Raw genomic sequence first — 23,209 nt, 5'->3', positions numbered from 1 at the left:
CACAGATTCCAACTATTGATGATTTTGCATCTGAGTATATGAATGAGTTGCAGGAAGATACCACCTTGGACATGAATATTCGACTTCAAGGTGGGGAGATGTTGAGTATCTTCGAGTGGGACTCAAGGGCATGAATCTAAGCAAGGAAAGGTGGATGGATATCAGAAGAGTGAGGGAATTGTACCCTCACCTGATATCTGCTTAAATCAAAATTTTGTGGTCCAAAAGCTTTCAAGTGGAGAGGATTGATCTAGGAGGATCTTGTCAGTCTAGTGTATCGAGAGAATTTAGGCCATCTTCAGCTTCATCAACATCGCAAATGTTCGTCAGTGTCTAGAGTTGGTTAAAGTCTTCATAGTGTTTCTATTATGGTTCTGATTGATGTCACAATGTGACAATTTGTTGTAAATGACTTATTTTTTTAATAAGGTGACAACCCTAAATGGGGACCTAACACAATGTAATAAGCCTAAACCTAGCACTAAAGCTATGCTGTAAAACCCTAATGCTAGAACCTAATGCATAAAACTATGCACTAAAATCCATTGCTACAAACCCATTGTCAGACTTTATTATGTAAAACTGTGAAATACAAATCATACACCACAGTCCCTAACTGCCCGGTTTTGGAGATCGCAGCAGGACCGCAAATGTGAACACTGCGATGGAGTAACCATAGCATTGTAGGTTTTAACCCCGTATATAAATTACCTGCATACGAATTTTAAAACACAAAAAATAAACAATGTGAGAGCATAACACATAAAACACATATACACAGAGATTTTCCCCTGGATCCCAAAACTGGGACTACCAGCTTGATTTTTCATTATGTTCCTTTCAATGTTACAATACATATTTATACATGTCGAAGAATCTAATACCATGGACCGAAAACCATCGCATCCAAAACCATGTGCGAAAATCATGCACAAAACCTTAGGAAGGTCCACCCAACCTAATATAGGGTCCAAAAAAATAACACAACACAACATTCTCCCACTTGTTGTTTTCTTTCCACGGGGGGGAACAAGAGAGCTTAGTCATTTATCCATCCCTGCAATGCCCATTGTTTCTCTACACGAAGATAACTTCTCAGAGCTCACACATTTTGTCAATGCATCTGCAATATTCTTCAAAGTGTCCACCTTTACCAGCAATACCTTTTTGTCTTCTATCATATCCCTCACAAATTGATATTGAACATCAATGTGCTTTGTCTTTTAATGGTAAGTAGGGTTCTTTGCCAAGAAAATTTCACTTTGGCTGTCACAGTCTATCCTTATAGCTCCCTGTACTAACCCCATACTTGAACACAATCTCTGCAACCAAACTGCTTCCTTGCTTGCATGAGTGGCTGACATTTATTCTGCCTCTACAGTTGATAGTGCCACTACAGATTGTTTCTTACTCATCCAACTGACTGCAACTCCAAATAGGCTAAACACATATTCACTTGTATATCTTCTCTGATCTAGATCTATAGCCCAGTCCGCATCAACAAAGCCACGGATATCCAAAACTATGTCCAATCCTGGTCTTCCTTAGTAGCACAAACCATAATCACTAGTGCAACACAAATACCTGAAAACCCGCATCATTGCTGTCCAATGCTCCTTCGCTGGTTTTGACATAAACCTGCTCAATACTCCCACTGCATGTGCAATGTCTGGTCTAGTACAAACCATCGCATACATCAAGCTACTGGCTACACTTTAATATGGAACATGATACATATCCTCTTCCTCTTCTTGTGTCTTGGGACACTGTTCAACAGATAAATTTACACCTACAGGAATAGAAACCTTCACTGGTTTACTATCCTGCATATTAAATCTCTGCAATATTGTCTCGACATACTTCCTCTGGTTTAACCAAATCTTCCTCTTTTCCCTATCTCTTTTAATTTCCATGCCCAAAATATAGTTTGTAGCACCAAGATCTTTCATGTCTAATTTGGAGGACAATTGGGTCTTCAAATCCTGGACAATTTCTTTGTCATTTCCAACCAGCAACATATCATCCACATACAAGACTAGATAAATAACACGGTCACCAATTAATTTAAAATACACACAGTGATCTTCTTTGCTTCTGGTGAAGCCAAGTCCCCGTATAAATGTATAAAATTTTTGATACCATATCCTTGGTGACTGCTTTAACCCATACAAAGACTTCTTTAACTTGCATACCAGTTCTTTCTTACCATTCACCGCAAAGCCTTCAGGTTTCTTCATGTAGATCTCCTCTTCCAGATCCTCGTGAAGAAATGTTATCTTCACATCCATTTGTTCTACCTCAAAATCAAAAGGAGCAACAACAGATAAAAGTAATCTAATAGAAGCTACCTTGGAAACAAGAGAAAAAGTATCACCAAAATCAATTCCCAGCACCTGGGAATAGCCTTTTGCTACCAACCGAGCTTTGTATTTCTCCACCTTTCCTTCTGCATTTGTCTTCTTCTTGAACAACCATTTTCTGCCAATGGGTTTCCTTCCAGCCCGCAACTCCACCAGGTCCCAAGCCTCATTTTTGTGCAAAGATGCCATTTCATCAACCATGGCCTATTTCCAGAGTTTTCCATCCTCTGAATCTACTGCTTCCTTCACAGTTCTGGGATCATCATCAGTAATAGATAAAGAAAAATTTGAACAGAAAGCAAATGGACTATACCTTTGTGGCTACCTTCTTTCTCGAACTGATCTTCTAACACTCGGAGTTTGTGGCTCTTTATCTTCTGATTCCTCCTCTACTATAGAGTTTGATTTTTCCTCCTTTAGCTCAGACTCTATCTTCTCAGGTTCCTTTGGTTGGACTTCATGTTTAATAACATCTTTCAACTCTATGAACACCAAATATCGGTTGTATAAAACCTTCCTTGTTACTAGGTTCCAAAGCTTATAACCCCTTAAACCATCCTTATACCCAATAAAGATGCACCTTTTATATTTACTATCCAACTTGGTTCATTTCTCCTTTGGAACATGTACATATGTATCACATCCAAATACCCTCAGATGTGAAAGAGAGGGTTTCTTACCAGTCCACACCTCTTGTGGAGTCTTATCCTCCAACACTGATGAAGGTGATATATGACCAGGTAACATGTTGTCTCCACTGCCTCTACCCAGAATTCTTGTCCTAACTTGGCACCACTAAGCATGCTTCTTGCCCTTTCCATCAACGTTGTTAGGTTCCTATACCAATAGCAGTCATAATTTTGAATGTCTGAGATTAAACCTGTAATATGTACATACCTTTACTTTCTGCAAACGTTTTCCATATTCAAAAAATTAAAAAATGAAAAGAGGGTATGTCCTAAAAGAATAATCAAAGAACAAAAAGAACAAAAGGGTCAAAAAAGATGAAAAATATGAACCCAAATAAAAGAAAAAATGCCATGAAAGTGAGAAAGCCAAAATGGCACTACTATTTACTTTTTGTGCATAATAAATGATTGTGTGCAGTTTGTAATCCTTGCCACAATCCATGATAATAAAAATGTTTAAAATTGGCTATTTCATGTTTTAAATTTCATGTATATAGATAGAGAATAAAAATCTGGCCAAACAGTGTAACCTTGGCAGATAATTAGATTGGTAGAGTAAATAAAATGAGCTCAACTGTTTAATCTGAGCCATTGGATGTAATAAGGTTAGATTTAGTTAGTTCACTATTGTAAAGAGAAGGAAAAATATTTAATAATGGTTTGCTAGCTCAAATGCACCCTAATAAAGAGAAGTAAAAATGGTAGGATGAGTAGATGGGTAAGTAGAAGAATGGTTGCAGAAGTATGATGATTGATTAGACAAAAATCATATTTACCATTCTCATCATAAAAGTTCCAGATATGAATGAATAATCAAGCATGCAAATGATTTACAAAATCAATTAATTAACTTCCTCCATTCATTTTACCCCTTTACTTTACTATTTCCCATAGTAAAGTTCAAAGTGCTCAAAAACCTTTAAGTCAAAGAGGCTCAGAGCATTTCTTTGACTTTTGGAGGGATTAGACACTCGGCTCAATGATTTATGTATATCAAGTACTAAATTCCCCTCACAAAAAATAATTCCCCCCCATTTCCCTAATAAAACCCCTTTTCCTAAGGTCAAAACATTATTTGCCTAGAGAAAGTGATCACCCCCATGGAAAACCCCTTTTTCCCTAGAAAACCCACAAAAACACATTACCCTAAGTATTAACGTTAATATGTGAAAACATCAAAATTCACAAAAATATCATTTACTTATTGTTGTGTCCCTTTTCCACCCATTTGTATTAATTACTAATTTTATTACATTAAATCTCGATGAAAACCCATTTTCCTGTATATATATAGCTCTTATATATAAAATAACCCCACCCATTAGTTTAAATATAAACTATATCACTACCCCTTTATCCCTCAAAAATATTAAAATATCACCCTCAATTGTTAACCCCGATTAAATCCTTCGTTAATCACCCCAACGGCATAATCCCACCTTAATCCGTCATTAACCCTAATACCACTGCAATTAAGAGCCCGCCAGGCCCCCCACTACCCTATGTGCAACTTCCTTACCTGATCGTCATGTGATCGTCTCCCTTCACATCCAACGGCCCTCATCCATATCGGGCCAGCCCGACATCTATCCCTTACCCGCCTGAAAAAGTGGTTTTTCCACTAGCCCCTGATGCTACGTGTCTGCTGACAAGTGGAATTGGGCGACCCCTCCCGAAAACCACCCAACGCCCCTAAGCAGTGCGGTAGAAACCGTTTACCGTCGCTCGCTACACGACGAAAAAATCACTCTTCACCCCATGAACCCGCCAAAACTGTTTTTTTCATTCATAAAAGCCAAAAGCCCCAAATCATTTGTTTTTTCTGAAATCTCAATTGTAAACCTCTACAGGCATGCACGTCATCTGCAAACTTTTGAAGCCATCAACCCACACCTAGTTGCACTCTAAAGATGCTCAGACAACCTTACAACCTACACAGAGCCCTTTTTTACCATTTGCAGTTGCCAACAACCCTGTTCAAAGCCAGTTTACCTCAATTCCAGGTATTGAAGCCACAATTCACCGAGAAACCTTGTCAATTTAAAAACCAGTTAACTGAGAATGGCTGCCCCAATTGCCATGGATGTGAGACATGTTTCTACACCCCACTTAGACCTGGACCACCTCCCCATAGCAGATTGATATTTGCAAATAAAGGACACCTCTGTCCAAGAATCCCTGCTCAAATTACATTATCGAAGTAGGGATAGATACTTAAACCATGCTAATGAGATTTCTCTTTGGGAGTCCAATTTGCCCAAGTACCAGTTCCCATAAGTCCACATTTTCCCAGAAATTGTCCACTACTGTCATGCCAATTACATTCCTAGTCAAAGAGAATTCATGGCCCAAAACCAGACTATCCTTTTCACCATCATTGCTGAGTCTATAAATGAGATGCTACAACTCCAACCAAGGAAAAACCTGACCCCTCTGTCAATTGGAAGTTTATTAGACTAGTTCCCCGAGCTTACTACTGCAAAATTGGCAGAGATGTTCCAAACCATCATTAGAGAAGAAAGAAATGTCCCAAAGGATCCTCCTCCATATGTAACTGCCATTTTTCCCCATTAGGTCAAGACATTATTGCCATGATATCTAGTGTCCTAGTTTATACCACCAGTGAAGAGAAGAAAGACATGTCCCAAAGGATCCTCCTCCATATGTAACTGCCATTTTTTCCCCATTAGGTCAAGACATTGTTGCCATGATATCTAGTGTCCTAGGTTATGCCACCATTGAATATATTGATGAAATTATCCTAGCTTTCATGTCCATATACACACCAAGGCATCCTCCTGTTGTTATCTACGACTATGCCAAATTTATAGCTGATAGGATGCATGACCATTTTCTCAAGATGAGCAATGAGAGAGTCTTCAAATGCTCCTCTGTTTTGTACCACCTTTTTCTATATTTCTAGTCAGAGAAGTTTCCATTCACTCTTCAAAAGCTTGACACAAAGGGTTAGCCTAGATTAGTAATTTTTTGGACCCCATTGACCCATAAATATTACTCCCATATTCATATGCTGACTTTATAGACCTATTTGTGCACCTAATTGTGACAATGTTGACAGGAAGCCCTCCTCCAAGAATCAGTTCAGGTATAAAAAGGTCTTGCAATTGCCAAAACAATCCAAGGTAGGTGATTGGTACTTGTACCAAAACCATACCGAGATCAGAATCTATGGTTGCATGCTGGAACCATACAAACTCCCAAAATACCTCCCAATGAGGTTATTTGCTATAGAGTAATACAGGCAGATTATCAGTGTAGATGAAACTAAATTTTTTGATGCCAAGAAGAAGGCCAACTTCAAAGTAAAAGACCAACTACACCCCTTCATATGTAACTCTAGGGAAGCAAGCCGAGAAGCAGATTTGATATTGCAGAGCATGAAGTTCCAAAGAATTTTTGTCTAGAGATATGACCCTTTGGAATTCATTACCAAGAAGAGACAAAAGGTCAAGCTAGGGCCTTTCATCCACAATCCCATGCCTGAGATTGAATTTTATGCCAACCAATCATAATGGGTGGAAGGGACATTAGTTGACCAAGATAGCACCAGGGTAGATATAGAGAATGCTCTAATAGATCTATAAAAACAAATTAATGAGGGTTCTTTCCTGCAGGTTCCAGGGGAATTAAGCAGGCTAGACCAATCAGACCTACCAGGGGAATTAAGCAGGCCTGAAAAATCAGACAAACCAGAGACAACCATAAGTACCCCTCCAAGTATACAGAATCCTATAAATGAGGAGAAAGGCTTAAAGAAAAATAGGGCAGGGGCCACCACGTCAACAAGGACAACTTCACAAACTTATGCAGAAACAAGCCAAACCAAAAGACAAAGAGTGAATCCTGTCTCTGAACAAGAATATACAGAGGAGACAATAGAGGTCACTAGCACTGAATGAAATAGGAGTAGGTCTACCACCCCATCTGGAGGCATGCCAAAGCCTTCCACATCACACACTCAGATGTTGGAAAGGGAACAAAGTATTGAGGTATCTTCCTTCAGAATACCTGTAGATAAGGACCAAGACATTAAGGAAAGATACAAAGGAATTAAGGCTAGGAATGAAAGGCTTAAGGCCCAAACATATGCACAGTATTTGAAGATGACCCCTACCAATCAAACAAGGCCAATGTTAGCCTTTGATATCAAAGAGGGGAGAAATTCAGATGACTTTCATCAAGCCAACTACTCAGAAGCCAAGAACAACATTAGATTTTATGAAAGTAGATTTTGAAGTATTGGCAAAAGAAAATCATCCTATTGACCAGATTGAACTACATAAGCAAGTAGGAGAGATGATTTACTCTACATTAATAGGGAAGGCCATTGCTGCCCACCAATTATAGAACTCCCTGAAAAATATACCAACATAATTTTAGTTGGAGAAGGCCTCCTCACAGGCCAAGGATACAAGGATTAAGTCCTTAGAGGACTTAGTGATTGAATTGGGACATGCTCCCAAGGATATAAAAGCTACAAAACAGCTGATCAAGAAGAAAAATGATGAGATTGTTGCACTTAAGAGGCAATTAAAAATACCCCAGCTGCATCATCCTCAAACTCTAGAAGTCTTAGGGAATCAAACCAGACATGAGGAATTGATGGACTTGGTTTTGAAACTAAATGATCAACTTAAGGAGACAGAGAAATAGTTGGACACTTTGATTCAGTCGAAGCAAAGTGACCTGGCCACAACTTCTAGAATTGTCATCCCCACAATATCTGTTGGAAATAATACTAAGGGGGGGGTGAATCAGTATTAGCAATTTAACAATATTTCATTTCCATAAACAGATTTATATACACTACTTCTGTTAATGAAACCTGCGTGTATATGCAACTGTGATTAGAGCAAACAACGTATACCTTGCAAACTTATAATTTAGTTAGTTGATCTTTAATCTGTGTATAAGAACCATATAACCAGTAATCAGATGCAGTAAACAGAACAGACAATCACACACATGAACACAAGATATAAGGTGGAAACCCAATGTGGGTGGAAACCCAATGTGGGTGGAAACCTAATGTGGGTGAAAACCACCTGCTGCAATCATCTCTATCTTTCTTTAATAAGAAACTTCTTTTTACAAATTTTGTACTGGTGCAGCCTAATACCAGTACGCAAGATTCTACCTGCAAAAGGCTACAACCTTCTCTCGTTATCCAGCTTCTCCTGGAAGGGAGCTACAACCCCCTAGCTCTTGTACACGCTGATGTACTAGTACGTAGGTGCTGACCTACATAAGGCTAGAACCTTCTCTTTTCTTCCAGGGACCACGTTTCATAAATTTTCAGATTGGATCCATCAATAACATCAATATGCAACCAATCTCCTTTGCACCAACCAAAACTGAATCAAACAATCACTTTTCTAAATGCTGTAACCAGAACACAGTAACAGTAACCATAACCAAATCTAGCACCTAGAACACTGCAACAGTAAACAGAAGTAGCTAAAACATATTTAATGAGGAGTACGCTACTTCAATGTGTCGAACCTGCATGCATACACACTTTTCTCAAGACAGACCTGCATATACGCAGTTTTGAAATACCGAACCAACGTGTATACGTGCCTTTGCTATATTGAACCTACGTACAGATCTGTAAAATATGATTTAACCTTTACCACTATTCAGACATTAGTTATACCCAGATCATCAGATTTACAGATTACGACATGCGCCAATTATTCAGATAAAAGATCAAAAATCACACAAAGATACTTCTCTTCAAGCCTTAAGATCTTGACCCATCAATAAAACTTATCCTTCTTCAATCACTCAGGTTCCTCCTTGATTCAGATCCAGCTATGCACTATTACCCAATGACCAGTATTCTATATCTTTCTCTTCATTAGATATTCAATTCTTGAGAGTGCCTTTGCCTAAAGATCTTCTCCTCCTTTTATAGTCTTTGGCCTTACTCAATACTGTGGTCCAAAACCACTTAGAACCAACACCTTGGACCAAATACCTGGGATCAACATGTCGGAAAAGACACCTTGGACCAGTACCATGGTCCAGATACCATGGACCAAAAACAAAATTCTCCAACATGTACGTGCCTTTCCTTGCATGAAAGTGTGTGTATATGCATACGCGCCTTTTGGTCGTCGAACCCGCGTGTATACATGGCTTGGTCAAGGGGAACCTGCGTATATCTCTTTTTCCTTCATTCTGTGAGCATGAACTGTGAACTGTGATTTGTCATCTGAGTGAGTTGCCATCAAGGACAACACTTTTTCCATAGCACCAAACCTATGTCGTAATGCCAACAATATCCCCCTTTGGACTTGATGGCAACCCCAAGTCACTCTCCCCCTTTGTCATCAAGGGAAAAGGGTTATTCTCCCCCTGAGGACATGCTAAAATCTCTGATATGCTAAAGTGTGTTGTTCATGCTCCCCCTGACTGTAAGCAAGGTCTACAAAAAGATGTTCTAAGAAGAACATGACTCTATATATCATAAATGACCTTCCTATCACCAAAGACTCATACATACATCCATCTCCCAACGAGGTGGGGATATACCAAGATTGACTCATCCACCCAACCAAGTGGGGATACACCAAAATTTTATATATGATAAAGAAAGAACATTACATCCTCCATCCTAGGCATAGTGGGGAAACAAAATAGGTCGTTACATGACCTTGATAATAAAAGATATACATGACATAGAGACAAAATATCTAAAACAAGACTATGAAAGTCATCAACAACTATCATCAGCAGAATCTTTCGATAACCATGATCTCCCTTTGCACCTGTTCCACCTGAATCAGAAACAACTGTGAAATTGTACCAAGATAATGCCAACAATTAGAAGTATATGCTCCCCCTGAACTTGTGCCAAATGATCACTGTCAGACCCATATCAGACTCTTTTCATCCTGAGTCTGGCCCACTGATATTCTTCAAACCAACATATACGCGGTTGTACCTACAAAAACCTACGTATGTACGCGGATACGCTTCATGAAACTCGTGTACAACCATTTTTCTTTGAAACAAATAAATGTCAATGGCAAGATGATGCATCAACTACTCCCAGCTTCTGCCTGAGGTATTCAAATGTCTCTCTGGGCATAGGTTTGGTGAATATATCAGCCACCTATTCCTTGGAAGGAACATACTCTAATTTGACCTTTTGTTCAAGCACTTGTTCACGGAGAAAATGATATTTGACAGGTATGTGCTTTGTCTTGGAATGCATGACTGGATTCTTTGAAATACTAATTGCACTTATATTATCACATAGAATGGAGATGTGTGGAGTACATGTGATCTAAATGTCTTGCAATGTTTGCATCATCCAAAGAAGTTGTGTGCAACAAGATGCAACAACCACATATTCTGCTTCACTTGTAGATAATGCAATTGAACTTTGTTTCTTGCTGAACCAAGACACTAATCTGGAACCCATATAGAATGCACCACCACTAGTGTTTTTTCTGTAATCCACACTTCCTGCCCAATTTTCATTTGTATATGCATGAAGTGTAAGATTTGTATCTCTAAGATACCATAATCCAAAGTTTTGTGTTCCTTGAAGATATTTGAAAATCCTTTTGACTGCCTGAAGGTGTGTTTCCTTTGGATTGGCTTGGAATCTTCCAACTATTCCTACTACATGCATGATGTCTGGTTGGGTACCTGTTAGATATAGCAGACTACCAATCATGGATCTGTAGGTTGGTTGATGTACTGCTATTGATTCATCATTTGCGCTGAGGCTGCATCCTGTTACCATAGGGGTACATACTGGTTTAGAATCTTCCATGCCATATTTCTTCAAGATCTACTTGAGGTACTTGGTTTGTGACAAAAAGATACCATCTTTCTTTTGTTGAACTTGTAGACCAAGAAAATATGTGAGCTCACCCAACAGGGACATTTAAAATTCTTTCTTCATTACCAAGGAAAAGTTTTGACTCATGGATTCTTCATTGCTACTGAAAATGATATCATAAACATACACAACAAGTATTAGCAATTTATCATTATCAATCTTTATATATAGATTGCTATCAGCTGATCCTTTTGAAAACCCTTGTTGATGGAGATATTTGTCAAGACAATAATACCATGCCCTTGGAGCTTGTTTTAGACCATAGAGAGCCTTTATGAGTCTGCATACAAGTTTTGGATCATTTCTAAGGATGAATCCATCTGGTTGCTCAATATATACTTCTTCTTCTAGGTCTCCCTTAAGAAAGGCAGATTTCACATTCATTTGATATAATTTGAACTTCTGAAAGCTATAAAGAGAAAGGAACATTCTTATGGCTTCAAGTCTAGCAACAGGTGCAAAAGTTTCTTCAAAATCTATACCTTCTTGTTGAGCATACCCTTTACAAACAATTCTGGCCTTGTTTCTAATAACTTCTCCATTTTCATTCAGCTTGTTTTTGAATATCCATTTGGTTCCTATGACATTCTTATCATTAGGTCTAGGAACCAATTCCCAAGTATTATTCTTTTCAATCTACTCAAGTTCTTCATTCATGGCCTTGACCCAACATTCATCTTTGCATGCTTCATTTACATTTTGCGGTTCGACGGAGGAAAGCAATGCTAGATAGCTTGAAGCTTCTATAATAGTTCTTCTTGTCTGCACACCTACCTCTTTCTGCCCAAAAATTTGAGTCTCTGGATGATTCTTCTAAACATACCTGGATGGAGTCTTTTCTTCTACCCTTATCTGTTCTTCTGGTGCTTCATTAGTTTCTTCTTCTCCAGAATTAGTCTGATTTGACGTGGAAGGATATTCCTCGTCTTCTTCATAATCTTCGGTTTTTACCTGCTTTGGATTTTTGCCTACTTCATCAACCACAACATCAATACTTTCAACAATTTTCCCAAGTCTTTTATTATAACACTTGTATCCTTTACTTCGGGAAGAGTAACCAAGGAGATTGCCTTCATTTGCTCTAGGTTCAAACTTGCCAAGTTTTTCATCATTCCTTTTGATGTAACATTTGCTTCCAAAATTTTTGAATTATTTTACAGTAAGAGTCTTACCATACCAAAGTTCATGAGGAGTTTGAGTGTTGTTTACCCGAACGTTTTTTTGTTGAGAATAGTGACAACAACAAATGCAGCTTCACCCCATAAGGTTGCAGGAGTTCCAGACTCATCTAGCATAGCACGAGCCATTTTTTGAACAGGTTTGTTCATCCTTTCTACCACTCCATGTTGCTGAGGAGTTTGTGCGGTAGAGAATTCCCTTCTTATTCCATGTTCTTCATAGAAGTCGAAGAATTCATCTGAGGTAAATTCCCCTCCTTGATCAAACCTGAGGCATTTTATTTTCCGATCTGATTCATTTTCAACCAAGGCTTTGAAGGCTTTGAACTTTTCAAAAGCTTCGTCTTTGTGCTTTAGAAGTCCTATCTAACACATTCTTGAAAAATCGTCAATGAACAATGTAAAATATTCTTCTCCACGAGGTGACTTTTTCCTTGATGGTCCACATAAGTCAGTATGAACAAGTTCAAGAGGCTTAGTAGCTGATCCTTCCTTTTCAGGGAAATGTGTTCTGGTTTTCTTACGAAACTGACATGATTTGCATATTGTATTTTCTCGAATGCAGATATCTGGAAGATCACGAACTTCCTGGTATCTGCATGCTTTTCTTATTTGAGGGAAGCTTAGATGCCCCAGTCTTCTATGCCATAGCCAGTGTTCATCATTTTTTCTTAGATAACACTCTTTTTGTCCTCCCTTGAGTATGTACAAGTTGTTTGGAGTTCTTACACCTTTAATCACTGTTTCTCCTGTATCAAGCTCATGAACAACACATCCATTTGATCGAAATACTACTTCATTTCCTTGATCACACATTTGACTGACACTCAATAGGTTATGCTTTAGACCATCAACATACATAAAATTCCCAGATTTAACCTTTTATTTTAAGAGAACAGAGCCTTTACCTTTTATGACTGTAGGAGTGTCATTACCAAATGAGACCTCCTTTTCTTTTTCTAAGGAATTATATGGCTGAAGTTTTTCTTTATCACCTGCATGTGTTTCGAGCATCCACTGTCGATATACCACTGATTTCTTTTCCTTCTGCATACAAGGCTATTCCACATCTTTCTGTTTGCGGTTATTTCTTTCTCCATGTTTTGGGACCCAATGAAGCTTGCTCCTTCTGAGATATTTGCCAAAATTTACTCCTGCATTCAGAATCTTCATGACCCAAGTTGTTACAGATAGAGCATTCTATTTCATTTTCAAGAGTTGAAAAGTTATTGTAGGTCATTTTCACGATCCTAGTCATATTCCTTTGATTTCGTGCTTCTCTGGTCATGATGGTCTTGTAAGCAACACATTGAGCAACTTTGTGTCCAAAGTTATGACATGAAAAACATTGGCCATTAAAGAAATTCTTACGATTATCAAATCTACTGACCTAATGATTATAGTTTCCATTGCCATTCATTCTTGAAGCAAATTGAGACCAATTTACCTATGGTTGGTTATAGCTTCTGTTCATCCTTGAAGTAGATTGAACCCGATTTACCTGATGATCTTCTTTATGCCTTTGCTGACGATTTTCAACCTGTTCACTTCTCCTTGCTGCATCAAGATAGATTTTGGAGGTTGATGGCTTCTGTGCTTGAGATGTTTCTTCAATATATCCTAGACCTACCTTTATCAGAGGAGAACACTGCACTTTGATAATTTCATCTAAAGTTTCTGATCCTTTCACAAATCTAAGATTAAGTGCTTTTGTTTTCTCAATATCTTTTCTTAGACCCACAATTTCACATTCTAACTTTTCATTTTGTTTTTCCCTTTCAGCGAGTTGGAATGTCAGAGTATCTATAATCATACTCTTTTCTTCTAAACAGATTTTAAGTTTAGAAATTTCTTCATAGAGACCATCTTCATCTAAAGCATCCAAGAAATTATCGTCTTCAAAAGCCATCAAAAGTCTATATTCATTACCATGTTCATATTCATCACTATTTGGTAAATGTGGAGCACCTGGAAGGTATGCTTTTGACAAGCAATCTAGTGGTTTTTCAATAATAATTGTAACCTTTTCTGCATTAGGAATTCAAAGAAGATAAAATATTTTGATAAAATGTGCAAAAATAGACAAAGGAAGCTCAAGTGCTAATAATTGACGTTTTCCATGCAGGAAGACGTGCAAGCAAGGAGTTCCCGCCCAAAAGCGAGAAGCAGAGGAAAAATAACTGTTGTTCCTCCAGTAGGGAACCAGATGCGGACACGATAAAGAAAAATCGGAATTGAATAGTCCAGGAAAAGAATGCGGGATACCGGCTCAGTGAACGCAAGAAGGGTTGAACGATTAGCAAATCCCTTAGGATCTTCGATCCTGAGGGATCGCTGCTTTACTTATCTCTGATTATCTAGATATCTCCGTCATTTCTTTTATATAATGGCACATCATCATTAAGAAAGAGGACGAATGTTTTTGTAATTTTACAGTTCCAGAACAAACTTTAATCATTGAGTCTCACTGAGACCTGATTTTGTTATACTTTTGTGAATGCGATTAATATAAAAGACTTGGTGTTTATTCCGTCTCTGCGTCTGGAGTAATCTAAGGCAGTGTACCATTGGCAGCTAAGGGCCCGGCTCCGAAGGACACTTGCTTTTGTATCATTATACGGTGATTTGTGTGTGGTTTGTTTATCTTTATTACTTAGCAATCTGATGAATTCTCTATATGATGCGCTATGCTCTATTATGTTTAATGAATGAATGATTTCTCTATGTAAAGACTCTGCACTGTATAATTGGATTTACACAGGGTCGAATTGTATCATTATTCAGCCATTTCTGTAACAGAGTACTGGTATGAATGTTACTGTCATTGGATTTATGTTAAACAATATTCCGTACCCTTGACTGATCAACTGTTTTGTGTGATTCTATCTTTTGGTTTAGTTTAGTTACAGCTTAGCATCTATTTTCCTTTCATCTTCTCAACCCACTGTACTACTAAGCATTACTCAGACAAATAGACTCGGATTGAGCTACTTCTTGCAATAACAAAACGTTCCCGGATTGACTTATTAATGTGGAATAATTAGCGGTGTGAGAGACCCTAGTTACAGCTCTACATTTTGGCGCCGTTGCCGGGGAAGAAGTATAGCCATTTGCCCTTTACAGAGTAGTGCACAAAATCTGCTAGGGGGGAGTTGGATTTTAAAAACGGAAGGTAAGAACCTACGTACGGAGCATGTAAAAGCCCTGCTCCACCGTCCGCTCTCTTAGCAGAATTGCTGGTTGAATAGGATTTAGTAGTTTTTAGAGTGCATGACTAAGCAGAAAAATCTAGAAAAGAATATCAAACCTCCAGTCAAACCTGAAAAAGCCAAAGGATCGGTGACCCTTGGCCGAACAACCTTCATAGACGAAATTTATAAGAAAACTGAATCTCAGCCATCAGTAGGCCTCAGAAAGACTCATTCTAAGCAGCCTACTAGCTCCCTTCAGGCTACAGCATCACCATCTGGAGCCTATGCTGAGGTGCATAGTCGGACTGATGAACAGGACTTCCAAGAAATTGAAAATTCTGTGTCAGAACGACTGCAAGAAAGGAATTTAAGCAATCTTTGTGAAGGAGAAGGGGAAACAGGGGAAATAGAGGAACCAAGGTCTCCTTCTAGGATAATCCAATTGTTAAACAGCCCAGATAGGGGGAGCGCGGTCAAGGTTAACATTGAAGGCACCCCATTCCCTCAGAAAGAGATCCCAGATAAGGGAAGTGTCATTAAAACAGTTCCTGCCAAGGTTGTCCCTTCTCAACCTAGGAATACCCTCCTAGAAATTCCGGAAGGATATTGGCACATATTTGATCCAATGGCGCAGAATCAGCCAAATGCTCAAACTTCTACATTGCAATATCCTATAGTAGATTCTGCTGCAAATGCACCCATGAAAGCGATACCTCTTCAACACATCCCGACGTTTCATGGACTTACATCAGAAGACCCCGATGCATTTTTATTTGAATTCGATGTGCTATGTAGAGGGTACGATTACACCACTGACCCGCAGAAATTAAAGCTATTCCCCTCCACTTTAAAAGGAGCAGCTCTGAGATGGTTCACGGGTTTAGGTGGTGGAGTCATAAACAACTGGGAGCAAATGAAAGAATCCTTTCTTAAAAAATATCAGGATTATTGTAGGTCGAGAGAGCTGAAAGATGAAATTTTCCAAATGACGGCTAGACCAAATGAAACTTTGGAAGAATACGTAGAACGTTTCCAGTATAATTTATAGAGATCCCCCTATGCATCACTACCTCTGCTCGATAATGTGTTGAAAACCGCATTGATTAGAGGAATGAAAGAGCAGTGGATTGAAACATTGAATATCATGGGAAAAGGGGATATTTACCAAGAGAATTTTGCTGATATCATTAATTTATGCATCAGGAGTTCAAGAGGCAGCACAAGGATAAAATCAACAGAATATGATAGGTTTGTTAAAGATAACAAAATATCAGCAGAAGGAGTAACACGTGTGGAACTAGGGAATTTATTAGAAAATTTTAAAACTGATATTTTGGGGACATTAACTACTCAACTTGATATTGTGCAGGCTAAACAAAAGCAAATGGAGGCGGAGCAAAATCTGGCAATTTTCTGCCCCTGATGCAGAAGAAAACACAGCCACAAGGAATGTCCGCTAGACACAGTTCAAACATGTGCTATCTGTACGAAAGACCACCTTACTGAGAGCTGCCCCTCACTTCCTAGATTGAAGGCAGTATACAAGGAAGCATAAGAAGAATCAGAACCAGCATACTTTGTTAACCAACGTCGCCAATGGCAACCTAGGCAATCTGGTATGTTTTCTGACCCGAGCTCTTCTTTTCAGCCTCCGCAGTACAATGCTCAGCAATATGGTATGTGGCAAAACCAATCTACACCCCCAGTCCCGAATTGGTCATCACAACCGTTTCCTTCTCCAAATCCATGGATGAATCAGACAAGCCAATTCGGATGGCCAAATTTTCCTTACACCCCACCATATTGGCAGAATAACTCATACCCTCCGCAATGGATTCCCCCTACTTCACAAAGTTTTCCCTGGCAGACAAATTGGCCAAGATCGACATATCAGTCAACAGGAACTATTCCACTCCCTCAACCGACTCTGCCAGCCTTACAACAAAACCCCCAGTCTAATCTAAGGCCGCAACTCCCAGCCCAACTGTTATAGACATTTTTGTGCCTTACAGCATGAAGCATGAAATGTCCATAATATAAGGGATCCAAAGTCCCTAAACATGTTGTTCCTACCCCTAGAGGAACAAGGTCAGCAAACCACAGCACTGAATATCAGTTCTCCACCTGAAAACACTCAAAAACAAGGCAATTCTGGATCATGTCAACTGCTCCACTGAGCATCTGCGCTGAATGTCAAGAGCTCCACTGTCTACCTGCGCTGAATGTCAACTGCAAAGAAGCCTACCTGCGCTGGGCGAGTTGGGACATGTGGCACAGTCATTCCTCAAGGTGTCAATGCCCAGGAAGCTTCCAAAATGACACTTGGATCAGAGAATTCCACTGGTGATGAGTAAGAGGGTCTAGATCTCCAAGTGGAAGCAAGAACCTCCAAGTGGACTCAAGAACTGAAGAATAACTAAAGTGATAGAGGACACTAGTCAGCTTCATGCTGGCCTCAAGCTGACTCATCCTTTCTCCAAAACTCCTATATATAGAACTCTCTCATGAGGTCTAAGGAGGCTGGAATCTTTTGAATGTAAGGAAGTGATGTTGGTTTGAGTTTAGAACTATTGGGTGATTTGCTTTGAAGGAGGTGAAGAGTAGATTTCTTTCTGCTTGGAGGTGATGCTGGATTGGGCCTCTTATGGTTGTATCACTTCCTGAACTTTACTTCTTCCATTAATAAAGCATTTGAGGTTCTTCTATATGCATGTATCTCAATGATGTATTGTTATGCTTGTGTATTTGATTTATTCTAATCCTTGAATCAATTATGAATGTATGCTTCTTGTAGTTTCCCTCTCTTGCCATTTTGCAGGATCTTGGTGTAGCTGGGCCAGTGAAAGAGCAAGGAGCCGGGAGCAAGCAGCAAGGAGAGAACATTGGATCAACCATTAATGGAAGACATCGGTTAGTGGATCCCTTTCTCCCCTTATTTACTTTCATAAAGAAGAAATCTTATATAGCTTTGCTTCGATTGTTGCTGAGGTACTATCACCCTTAGAGTGGGATAGGGTCATTCCGTATTGGATACTTTTCCCGACAACAAATTGGCGACTCCGCTGGGGATCGTATATTGTTGGTTGTTTGTGTTTTTGCTATTCATTTCCTAAACACAGGGAGTACCGAATCGAACTGCATTTGAATCTTTCAAATGCAAAGTAGAGGGCAGCTACTCTAGCTCAGTTTCTGGGCATGTTTCTGATTTGAAGAGCTGATCCACAAGGACTCTGAACAACTCTTAGTGATAGCTTTTCATCCTCCTAATTACCCTTTAGTGTGTACTTGATTGATAGCTTTTGATTTGGCCAAAATCTGTTGATTTTTTAGCAATCTGTAACTCGGAAACTGAGAAAAACGAGAGTTTATCTCTTCATTGCAGGCACTGTGAAGGCAGTCTGCATTTCATTGCAGGTCCTGAAGGGGCTACTTGCGCTGAATGTCAAACTGACAGTGTACTACCTACGCTGAACCAGTTTTGCCTTGTGCAACTGGAGTTCCCTGCTGTTTATTGCCCTGTTTTCATCCTTGTTTTTGCAGCCTGTTATCAGTCAATGTACCTATCTGAAACCACCTTTCCTTGCAACTATTCTGCCTCGGTTGTATAAAGAAACTGTATTTTTTCTTTGTGTATTTCTTACATCATTTGCAGTTTCCCATAACGAAAGTGAACTAGTCTTGTTGTGGCCTCTTAGATCTAGACCTGTGATAAAGTGTCGTTTTAATCTTAAGAGTTAGTCTGTTTGCTGTTCATAGCTGATTGAGCTTTTGCTTTCGTCATATGGTTTGAATTTATGTATTTCTAGTGTTGGAACAAGTAAATCTTAAGGTGTCTTTTGATTTTGGACAAAAGCTTGTTTTCTTTCACTTGAAATTGAATTCAAAATTATACAACAGCGTTCTTTTTGTAATACATCAACATTAAGAAAGAGAAAAGAAATACCTGCATTGTGCATGTGAATTTTGACAGTTTGCATGTTGATTTAGGAAAAAGTGCATTAGTGTGTGCTCTATGATCTGTGTGAAAAGATGATGTCTTTCTTTTCCCTCAGTAGTTAAGATTTTCAAAGTTGAAAGATTGAAAAGCTTGCTTATCATCTTAGACTGCATTTAGGAAGTTGTATTATACATCTCGTGGTGATCCATAAAGGAAAATTGCTAAACAAGATCAACCTTAAAATAAATTGAATTTACATAACAAAGCTTTGAAACATAACGCAAACACATAGAGGTCTAAGCTAGAGACGTGTTCCGGCGTCGTTAAACATGATATCTTAGCGTTGAGTGGTTGGGTGATTCCTCCACGGTGAAGCGATAAGTATCAATACGGACTTGTGCTCCCACGTACCATCGTGTATATATTGGGAGACCCCTATAGGAACAAAGCGTTTATCCATAGGAAGCCGTGTCGGCCGCCCTACTGATCGCAATGCAGTGAACACAGCATTCACGAAGATCGACCACTTGTACCGTAAAACGTATTCTGTGGTTTTGCGAAAAGTTTGGCACACCCTCTGCCTAGAACTCCAGAGTAGTTTCTTTTGGCCTTTTTCAAACTCTATAACTGAAAAAGTCCATCCGAGCATTTGTCACTTCGGGCTCGTTAAAACATCGAAGGAGACTAGAGTCATCTTTAGCTTTTTCTCGACTCTTAAAAAGTGAAAAAGTAAGTTGTGTCTAAAGCGTCGTTATAAAATTTATTTTAAACGGAACATAATCACCTCCTATTCCTACGTTGACCTTTAGGTTGAGAACATGGAACGCCCCAACCAAGGAATTCCTCATGATGGAAATCCTAGTCCTTTCTCCTCTTGGGGAGAAGTTGGTGTGCCCCACATGGCCACATTGTCGCTTCCAGGACTGACAATTGGCCTGCCAATATGGCTATTCTCAACCAATGTAGTTCAGAACACCATGGTTCCTGAACAGTCGAGTCAACAGTTAGATCAGTCTAGAGCTGCCCACCAGCCTTCTACTTCCTATAACTCTTCCTCCAATCCTTCATCTTCGCAAGGTAGAGCCGGCAAAAGCCAAGCTCCCATGGAGAAGAAGAGAGAGAAGAAGAAGAAGGAGCCTAAGGTGACTGGGGGCAAGCAAAAGACATCTGACAAAAATCCACACACAGCACAGACCGGGCCTAAATCGCCATGTGTCATATGTAGAGGAGACCACTTCCATAGAGATTGTCCCTGTATTCCCCGGATACTAAGGGACTGGTCCCCTCGTTTGCACAATTCGGGAGCATCAACCTTTGAGAGCCATGTTGAATGCTTACCATCAACCAGTGAAAGTGAAGGTTCAAGACAAAGAGGGGGAGCAAGATCCCCCTGCAGACTGTGTGAAGGCGATCACGCCATCCACCGTTGTCCCTTCTTAGACGAAGCGAAGAGAGTTTTGGAAGATCGTCTGGTGTCACCGTTGAGACTTCCTCCTGGATACAAAAAACTCGTGCCAAGTCCTTCGTTGGTTGAGAATACAGCTGGCCTGCTCAAGTGGTCAGCTGAAGCGTCAGTCATTGAAAATGAACCTACTGAATCCAGACCAGACGAAAGTCCAAAGGTCGAAATGGCAGTTGACCCGGTTCTCCCTTCAGAAGTTTCATCTTCAAATGACACCGTCACTGAAGATTCATCTTCAAATGACACCCTCACTGAAGAGAATAAGGATGACACCATCCAGATTCTTTTCATCAACACAGATTCTGATGAGCATCAGGGCAATGTGCCCATTCCTTTATCGCAGGAAGGAACATCGTCAGGGTCATATCCGGCCGTGTATTCGGTCCCACCACCAAGCAACCTGGTTGTGTCCTTTGATTGGAACCAACTAGGCAGACCCCGGTTGTCGGCTAGTATACCATTCAGAATCATAGTCCAAATATACAAAATGGTAATGGCTGGCACTATCATTGATGAAGGGGCATCTGTGAGTATCCTTTCCTCTATTGCTTGGAAAGCACTAGGTTCCCCGGCGCTTTTGCCTGAGATAAGAAATCTCTCGGGTTTCGATAAAGGAACCAGTCGACCATTAGGGATCCTCCCCAATGTGCCTGTTACATTGAAAGGGAAGACCGTTCAAATGAACGTGATGGTCGTTCAAGGACCCTTGGATTATAACCTACTCCTTGGACGAGACTATATATATTGCATGGGAGCTGTAGTCTCCTCACTCTTTAGAGTAATGTGTTTTCCACACGAAGGAAGGATGGTCAAGCTCGTAGACCAACTTTCATTTCCGGGATCACGCATCGCAAATAGTCACATACCAACCCTGAATGGTCTATTCAATCAAGAAATGTCTCCACCCCCAGTCCTCCTTCTCGATGAGTGCGAGTGATTCAGAAAGATGGGATTGGAACCCAGGGGGCATGCATCCTGATCTGCTTAGGGCAGAGAAAACCCTGGGTATAAGGTAGAATTTCCGCGAAAGAGTATGACTAGTCCGTACCCCATCCGTGGATGGAAGAGGGGTTGTTCTGGAATAGGATTCTTTTGTCAAGGTTACGTTCTTGACAACAGTCATTCACCCTTGTCTATTTCGGTAGACAGTGCCGAGGAAATGTTTTGTTTGAAAGATTAACGAAACAATCTTTGGGTAACCAGAAAGAGGCAAGCCTCCCTCAATAACATTAATGTTTTATCTTTGAGTAGTGTTCTTCTCTTGTCGCAAGTAGCTGCCCTCTTGTCGCAAGTAGCTGTTCTCTTGCGATCTTGCAAAATATCTATTAAAAGTTGGGCTGACGAGAAGACAAGTATCGCATAAGACCCGTTAAAAATAACGAGAAGACAAGTATCGTTAACATTAGACTAGCAAGACGACAAGTAGCTGTGAGCACCCAAAGAAAAGCAGAGGTGGGGGAGAGGAGGGGCAGCCTTGAAATTGTATTTTATACCTGGGGGCATGCAAACCTTTTGGAGTGCAAGCTAAGAGCGGTTATTTATCTATTTTTGGGATTAGCCGTTTCCGAACTTGCATAAAGAAAGGATGAGAGGGAGCAAAGCTTAGTGAAGATGAAGCTCTATAAAAAATAGAGATCTCACAGGAGATATTCTTATCTTATGACTGGTATATCGAGCAGTTTTAGCATAAAGTTCATGCTCGTTAAAAAATAAACGCAAGATCCGAGCTGTTTTAACGCGGTCTTCATGCTCGTTAAAAAATAAATAAAAGCAGTGAGCAATGTTTCCCCCAGAGTTTAAGCTCATTTTTAAATAAAAAATGAACCTATTCCGGTAAATAACCTCTGTGATCGTAAATTTATCAACCATAAAAAGCCTTGGTCGTGTTTTGCACCTGCCACCTCCACTGTCATTTGGCCGATCGTTCACCTCCATATGATTGTTTACCCATTTTGAGGAACAACTGCGAAGAGTGATTTCACCTAGCCATCCTTGTGACACTGCCGTGATTGGAAAATTCCAACCTGTACTTGGAATCTGCTGCTACCCCTGTTTATCACTCGTTCCTCAAAAGACGAGTCTTCTTTGAGCTCTTTTCAACTGACTCGTAAAATATGAAAAGATTGCCGAGTTTTGGCCTTCCAGCTCGTTAAAGTGACCGGAAGAGCTATCCCTCCTTTAGATTTTAATATTTTTGGACCTGAGGGATTATTGCACAAAAAGGTCAAGCGCTTGTTTTATTTGGCTCGTTAAAGTTATCGAAAACTCATCCCTTCTGTATTGTTTTATACTTTTTTGGACTTAAGGGATTAGATGACGAAAAAGGAATTTTGGAGTTAACTTTCTGTACCTTTTCAGACTCTCTAAAAATGAAAAGGACCGAGTTTTCCTTGTCGTTAGACTTGTTAAAATGATTAAATAGCGACAAACTTGTCTTTAGACGAGAATGAGTTTCCCTATCGCTAGGCTCGTTAAAACATAGCGATGGGCTTGCCCGAAGAGCAGTTATAGAA

This window comes from Pinus tabuliformis, chromosome 1_2, assembly GCF_031772625.1.
Source record: "Pinus tabuliformis cultivar Carrire ecotype Pingquan chromosome 1_2, CPIR1, whole genome shotgun sequence".
Classification (NCBI taxonomy): Eukaryota; Viridiplantae; Streptophyta; class Pinopsida; order Pinales; family Pinaceae; genus Pinus; species Pinus tabuliformis.
The sequence above is the reverse complement of the archived record's forward strand: the minus strand, read 5'-3'. Positions refer to the sequence as shown.